Genomic DNA, 7,896 nt, shown 5'->3' on the forward strand with positions numbered 1-7,896 from the left:
ACTAAAAAGAAGACTTTATATTGCTTGTAAGTTTGTAAAACTTTTGTCTATAAATCATTGTTTGTAATAACTGTTTGTAATAAACGTCATTGTAAATTGCATTATTGTTTGCATATTAAAATATATTTGTATTAAAAAACAACTACGTGTATCAATTTTGTTGGTAAATATCACAACTTGGATATATATCAGCATTTAATTAACTACTAAATCTAAATTACAATTTAACTCAGTTTTAGGCTATTTGAAAGTGCAATACGCAACACACTGAACAGATATCCCGAGAAGTGACTAAGTCATCAATGCAGCTGAACTGTGGCATCTATTTACTGCACTGAGGCCGAGGCTCGAAAAGGTCTGTCAGTGAAAATTTGGCAGTTTATGTAAATTAATTATAGTGTTTACACTCCTTGGAATATCTCGAGTCATCTTCTTCCCACGTGGAGGCCAATATAATAACCAAGTCTGCCGAGAGGCTGCCTTGTGAAATGTTAGGGTACGACATGGAAATAAGGTGCATTTCAATCCTGATAGAGGTACTGTCTGAGTCCATTTGCTATGACGTACTCTCACAGGTGACAGTGATGGAGAAACAGACGTCTTTAATTCATGGACAGGAAAACGTTGCTTTTTAACACGAACAAGTCATTTACATCACAACCATTTCGCAGTTTTGGATATGTTATTATGTTATTGACTTTTCTTGGAAAGAAGAACATATCATCAGCCAAGGATATCATTATTTTATCCAATAGCCTGAAACATCTAGATTAATATATTGCAGATTACCGGCACCAACCAGTATAACTATTAACATAACATAAGGCAGTGAATAAAGTGAAGGCATCTAATATGAGAATATTATATATGTCAACCATCCAATTACTAGGCCTAAACCAGAACTTAAGGTAATCGTAAAAATCTTAAGTCACCTTGCATTTGGATGAAACATTAAATTATTAAGTCTATAGCCAACATTTACAACTGACTTCCTCTTTCACCTTTGCCCGAGAAAATGCTAGATGTTGGCCTTAGGCCACTGACAGTGACCTATCAACTTTGACATGCGATAGTGAGAATCTGTGGGAAGCAAATAACATTCTAGTGGATATTGATTATTTCCTGACCTCGTTATATACAGACCTTATTTGGATCAACATAAGCAAACATACTGAGCACTGCAAAATTAGACACAATCGGTTAATGTGAGAGAAAAGCCAACTGAACTTTTGTTGTATACTTCTTGATTTGGAAAACTATTTCCTTTCATGAAAACATCCATGATTAGTCCACCAGTTTAATTGTTTCTATTGAGTTGGAGGTTACTTTGTTCATTTCAACGCAAAAGGATATCTGAGCCCTTTTCTTCCAGGGAAGGAACACTATATTATAGTGTTATAAACACCCAAGCGTATTGCTAAGTCACCTTGGAACATTTGGAGGTTACATTCATGGCTATATATATATATATAGTTTTTTCTTGGTAGGGGGGTAATGCTTATGAAGTCTTCTTCCAGAATTTTCATGTAAAGCTGTTAGATAGTGGAGAAAAAAGAGAACTCCTTTCGTATCCAGCCAGGCATGTCAAAATAAGCTGATCTAAAATAAATAAGTGGATATATGGAAAACTTTTAGCATATTTTCCATTGAATTCACTGTCAACTCTTTGCATTCTAGGAATGTGATATCATCGTTTTAAGGATAATTTATATTTTCAACAGAAGTAAACTTGCGGACTGATGAATATTCAGCTTGAGATGTAAACGTTAAATGCAGTTTTTTCACTACATAAGATTCTAGCAACTGTAGCACTAACTAAATCTTATAATATAAGTTTGTAGGAACACCACCGCAGGTTTTCAGATAATATTTGTGAATTCGCGAAGAGTTTGCTACATCAAGCTTCAGATATTCTTTGATAAGAGCAGAGACGAAACCACAGCTGTATGTTTATAGACTTATAACGCTAGAAACCGGGTTTCGATACCCGTGATGGGCAGAGCACAGATAGTCCATTGTATAGCTTTGTGCTTAACTTCAAATAATCATAAGTGCGGCCGAGTTAGGAAATCTAGCTTTGAAACAGAAAAACAAAACGAAAAACTATTGAAATAAATTTATTTAAACACATATTAAAATCTTCTATAAGCAAAATCGATCATAATACTAACTTTGGTTTTTAACTAAAAAAATTAAGTTCAATAAAATAAAAATAAAACCTACTTAAGATATGCTTATGATACAGAAACGGAAAGAATTGCCCACATTTTTCAGTTTGTAAATAAAATGCATAGAAATATTGTACTTCCACAGTAGGTTTAGTGCATGAACGCCGACAATTTAGATGATAAAGAAACTAATTTTCTGTTTAAAGAAAACAAAAGTGCCTACAAATTAATAAATATTTTAACCAGTTTTGTTCAAGATGTAATTTTTCTTAGTTAAAGACAAGTCTGGAAACCCATAAAACACACCTTCAGTTTAAACCATAAAGAACGTTTAGTAACACATTAGAAAAGTTTGATAAACACATACATATTTAACCAATAAAAATATAATACTATATAAACGAATGGAAAATAACCGAGTTACTTCGTTATCAAAGCCAGCATAAGAAGAAGTATAGCAAATTCTAATTATTTCAAACTACTTAAGAGATTCTAACTACTTGTAAATGTTAATTTTTGAGACAATCAATCTCACTGGGCAACAAATGTGCATTTTATATTCTTGGAGGACCGCATAAGATACCACAGTGTGAGCCAGATAACGCATATGATGAAGAAACTATTACAAAATTAATCTTTCTTATTTTAAATGGTTACTTTTATAACTGATTTCTCTAGGGTTAGTTGGACATGGAAAGAAAATGAAACATTTTAAGGTTTTGAATTCTTTTTGTACAAATGATTCTAACTTTATTTGGATTTCTCTAAATATAACAAGACTAGTATTGGAACTGCTGCCATCTAGTGCTTAAGTAGGTAAAGATTTTGAAATGTTTAAACACATAGTCATATTTGAGATAATAAAACTTGCATTATGTCCGCCTGAGAACTATAGTTCTAAAAGAGAAATTCAAAACTGGGCAAAAAACGAAATACACATTTTTTAGACTGTATTGAAAGTTTAAGCTAGTGTTAAAACCTTTTGTCGTTGTCAGAAAAACTGTAATTAAAGTAATGAATTGCATATCAAGTTATATAAACAAGGAGACACACTAATCAATAGTACCCGGCATGGCTAGGTGGTCGCAGGTTCGAATCCCCGTCCTATCAAACATGCTCACCGTGGGGGCGTTATAATGTGTAGAGTTGGCGGTGGGTGGTGATGACTTAGTTAGAGACGGAAATTCAAAAACAAACAAACACTAATCAATTAAAATCTTAAATTTTATTTTTAATGATGAAATAATTATTTTAGTTAAAGGTTTCTTATTTGATTTTTTAAAGTTATTTTGAATGAAAACTGGAAGAAAGGATTTTTATTATTTTGAACTGTTTTCTGTGTGAAATATTTATGTATTTTAGTTTAGCATAAACAATTTAATTTGAAGTTAGTGAACATTTTTACTGATTTTTAAGTTACAATTACACATTTTAGATTTTAGAAACTATGAAATAATTCCTTAAATATACATTCTTTTAAATTTCTAAATTTAAGCGATTTTTATAAATCTTAAATATGTTTTAAAAAAAAATTCTAAATTGATATAAAATACGACTACTGTATGACTTTTCAATAAAATTCTCTACCGTAATATATTTAGAAAATATTAATTCGAGAAAAAAGTAAAGAAAGTACATACAAATGTTAAAATTTGGTTTGTTATTAAACAGCCCCAATTTGATTTTGTTGGAAATATTTGTGACCAGATGGATGGTGTTGCCATAAATCAACATTTATTCCTAAACTATCAAACTACTTTTATTTTTGCTTCCATGACGAAAACTGGTTTAAAAGTGAATAACATGAATATTTATTATATCCTAGATGATCCCCGTCACACCAAACATGCTCGCCCTTTCAGCCGTAGGGGCGTTAAAATGTGACGGTCAATCCCATTATTCGTTGGTAAAAAAGTAGCCTAAGAGTTGGCGGTGGGTGTTGATGACTAGCTGCCTTCCCTCTAGTCTTACACTGCTAAATTAGAGACGGCTAGCGCAGATAGCCATCGTATAGCTTTGCGCGAAATTCAAAAACAAACAAACAATATCTTAGATGAATTAATAACACTGAATGAAAATCTTTCTTTTTTCATGAAATTGTCTTCCTGTTACTAAGAAAAACAACTAAAATTAGAAACAAACTGCTAAAAGTCTAGAATATAAAATATTAAATAATTTTGTTAACTATTGCAAACAAACTACATATTATCTTCAATTCACAATAGAATATACTATCTTAAAAAAGGTCTTAGGAAGGCAGTTTTTGTAGACTATTTCATATAGAGTCTTGGCCAAAATGTTTACATATATTATAACAAATAAGATCATTACTATTAAGATGAATATATATATATATGTATATATATACACTTAGCACTGTGAAACTAAGAAATATGAGTTATATTAAACATTTATATTTGTAATTTGAATAATGAAACAGGTTCTATGGACATCATGCATGATTTATTAGAATAGCAAACAATTTTATCACACACATGTAGAAAGATTTCACCTATCACAACAAAAGCTTACCAAAACATATATAATGACCAAATATAACATAAAATTATCATAAACACATCTGTAATCTTATATCAGTTAATATTAAACAGTTAGTACTTGGTTGATCCTTCTCGTACTCTAATAACCCCCTCGCAAGGCGACATGACATGCTGTCGGTGAGGTTATTGATGTAGTCCACCGTGATTTCATCCCAAATTGCACTGGAAGACGCTAAAGCCCAGCTATTGTAGTTGGTTTAGGGTCGTGGTTATAAATGTTGCAGCTCATTTCTGCCCAACATTTCTCTATGAGATTATAATCTAGAGACTTTACTGGACATGGCAATTTTGTAACGTTGGACTGGTCGAGATAATCCTGTACAATATCTGCACTGTGGGCAGTAGCATTGTAATCCTGGAACACAAAGTTATTGCTAAACCTTGCTCTAGCATATGGTAGAAATATCGTTTCCATGTGAGGCCTGTAAGAGACGCCATTGACGTTTTCCTGGAGGATATGAAAAGCAGTTTTTCCACCACGACGAATACCTGCCCAAACTTGTTCTGCACCACCTCCTGTGTGTTCCATGTGGGAAAGACAGTCTTCCCTCATCCGTTCTCCAGGCAAACGACGAACACGAATTCTACCATCAGCTTTAAAAAGTCAGAAATAGGACTCATCTGAAAAGATGACATGTCGCCAATGTTCTACCTGTATTTTGGCATGCTGTCTTGCCCAAGGAACACAGTGACGGCAGTGAATTCTGGTTAATATTGGTTTGCAGTCTTCTTGCAAAATAACATTGTTTGGCCAGTTTCATATTCACTGTTCTTCTGGATACCTTGGAATGAATGTGTTGATGCCATTCCAGTCGACGTTAACATGTTAACCTGATCAAAACACGGTCATCTCGGGCAGTAGTTGTTCGGCGTTTCCTGTAGTCTGATGATGTTTTAGGATTCTGGATACAGTACACTGGGGGTAACCTACTGTTCTGGCATTGTCAGTTTGCTTCATACCTTTCCTGGACAGTCGAACAATTTGACGCCCTATAACTTCAGGCACGTGACGAAGCATGACTCTCCACCAAGTACAGAGATATTGTCTGAACAAAGCGTTGATCTGTTTCGAAAAAAATATACCAAAACACACACTTTTATACAAAACAGGAGTGTATATGTGTTTTGACGAACAAATGCTCATAAAAACTTATATAGACCAGAATAACAACTGTTACATATTAGAATTTCAAACAACCTAAACTTGAGTTAAATGATACTTCAAATTTAATAGTTAAATTGTACTTTGGATTTAGTATATAAATATATGCCGACATATCTCCAATTTATGATATTTGCCTATAAAATTTACAGTTTTCTTTTTCAAAACAAATATGTTTTAATATAAAAACAACAATACAATTTACAATAACAGTTATTCCAAATAGTTATCACACACAATGATTTATACACAAAAGTTTTACAATTTTACAAGCAATATAAAGTTTTCTTTCTAGTCTAGAACTTCATTGATATCTTATCGAGGGTTCACGATGAGCGAGTTAATTATGAGTTGTTGTAGGTACGATTCGCTTAACCGGGAGCTAGCTCCCTTTGTCCTTCGTTATTGATCAGCCACATACACCGAGTTTTACACCATGAAGGTATATAATATTTTCGTAAAAATAATAATGTCCAAGGAGAATCCACAGAAGTTAATTGATTTGTAATGTTCGAACTTTGTTCGAATGCTCCTGGTCAAATATCTGAAGTTTTCCGATTGATAAGCGTTATAACAATCACAATTGTAGCTTCCGAAATATATACCACACCAACTATAGCAAACTAATAATAGATACTGTTTTTTGGCGCGTCGCGTTGGTTATATTTATAGGCGTGTGGAGAGTCTCTATATTGTCGATTCTTACACTCGAGAATCTTCTACAACTTTAGAGAATAGGCGGGAGTTTCACAATACATATTCAACTGTATAAGTTATGTACATTTGTAAATATAAATTTAATTCAAGCAAACATCGATATCAAAATAAATATATAATAATGAATCCGTCACATAACTGGTACATGTCTGTCCGATCATACGCTACCTTTTATGTTACTACTCGGGCATTTACTCAATATCTACTCCATGCATATACACAATAACATCAATACAGAACAGTATGCAAACATTTTGGCCAAGACTGTAACTATATTCCCGCAGTCTGTTATAATTCTTATAGAACTCTGTAAATATGAATGGAAGTTACAATAGTTTAAAGAAATTGATAAATTTCCACATTCCCTACATTAGGAAAGGTTGAAAGGAAGGTGTAATTTCGGTGTTAAATGCACATTCTTCAGCAGGAGTGTCTAAAGTGAATCACATATTTTTTGTAAGTAGTTTGTAAAACTTACGTTTGCAGAAAGGAAACTTCTGGATTTGTATATTGACAATATGCACAAGGCAAACTATTATAAAATCCAAAGTAATTCTTTAGAACATTCTGTCTCTTCGCTTTTCCTTCTTCACTCCCCCACAAAGAAAAAAAAGAATCACTTATTACTTGCTTATGCATACGTAACTCCAATTCCAAATAAACAATTAAAAACATTTGAAATTGTTTTTCCAAATATTGCTCAAGAATATATAAGATACGTAGTAAAGTCATCTAACTGCTAATAATGTATTTTTTGTATAAAGAAATTTGTTTCTCCTTTAAACTCCTAAAATAACGTTATTAGTTTATCTAAATAAAATGCTATTACTTTGCAAATTGAATTAAACGAATTGGTTGGAATAGTTATTTTTTTATTAGGAAGAACGTTTGTCTTTCAAACCTTTAAAATAACGCCATTAATTTCTTTAGTTGAAATTAAATTAAAATGCTATTACATTGCAAATTGAATTAAAAGAATTGCTTAGAAAAGAAATCGCATCTTAAGTAAAAGATTTAATTACTTTACGATTTTCATTACACGTTTTGCGCCTGTCATCGCATGAATCTCTGATTAATAGTTTAATCACCAAATGATTTAATAATAAAGTTAGACTTGTGTGAATTCTGTATTTCTGTAGTAAAAAAAAGAAGAGTTTGGTGAAAGTTCATTGTTTTTCAATTAACAGGTAAAGTTCTTGTTTTTTATAAATTTACTTTTTGAATATTCTATTAAACAAGTATACCTTTTGGGAAATATGTTACAATGGTTTGTACTTGGACTTTTATC

Source organism: Limulus polyphemus, unplaced genomic scaffold, assembly GCF_000517525.1.
Source record: "Limulus polyphemus unplaced genomic scaffold, Limulus_polyphemus-2.1.2 Scaffold337, whole genome shotgun sequence".
Classification (NCBI taxonomy): domain Eukaryota; kingdom Metazoa; phylum Arthropoda; class Merostomata; order Xiphosura; family Limulidae; genus Limulus; species Limulus polyphemus.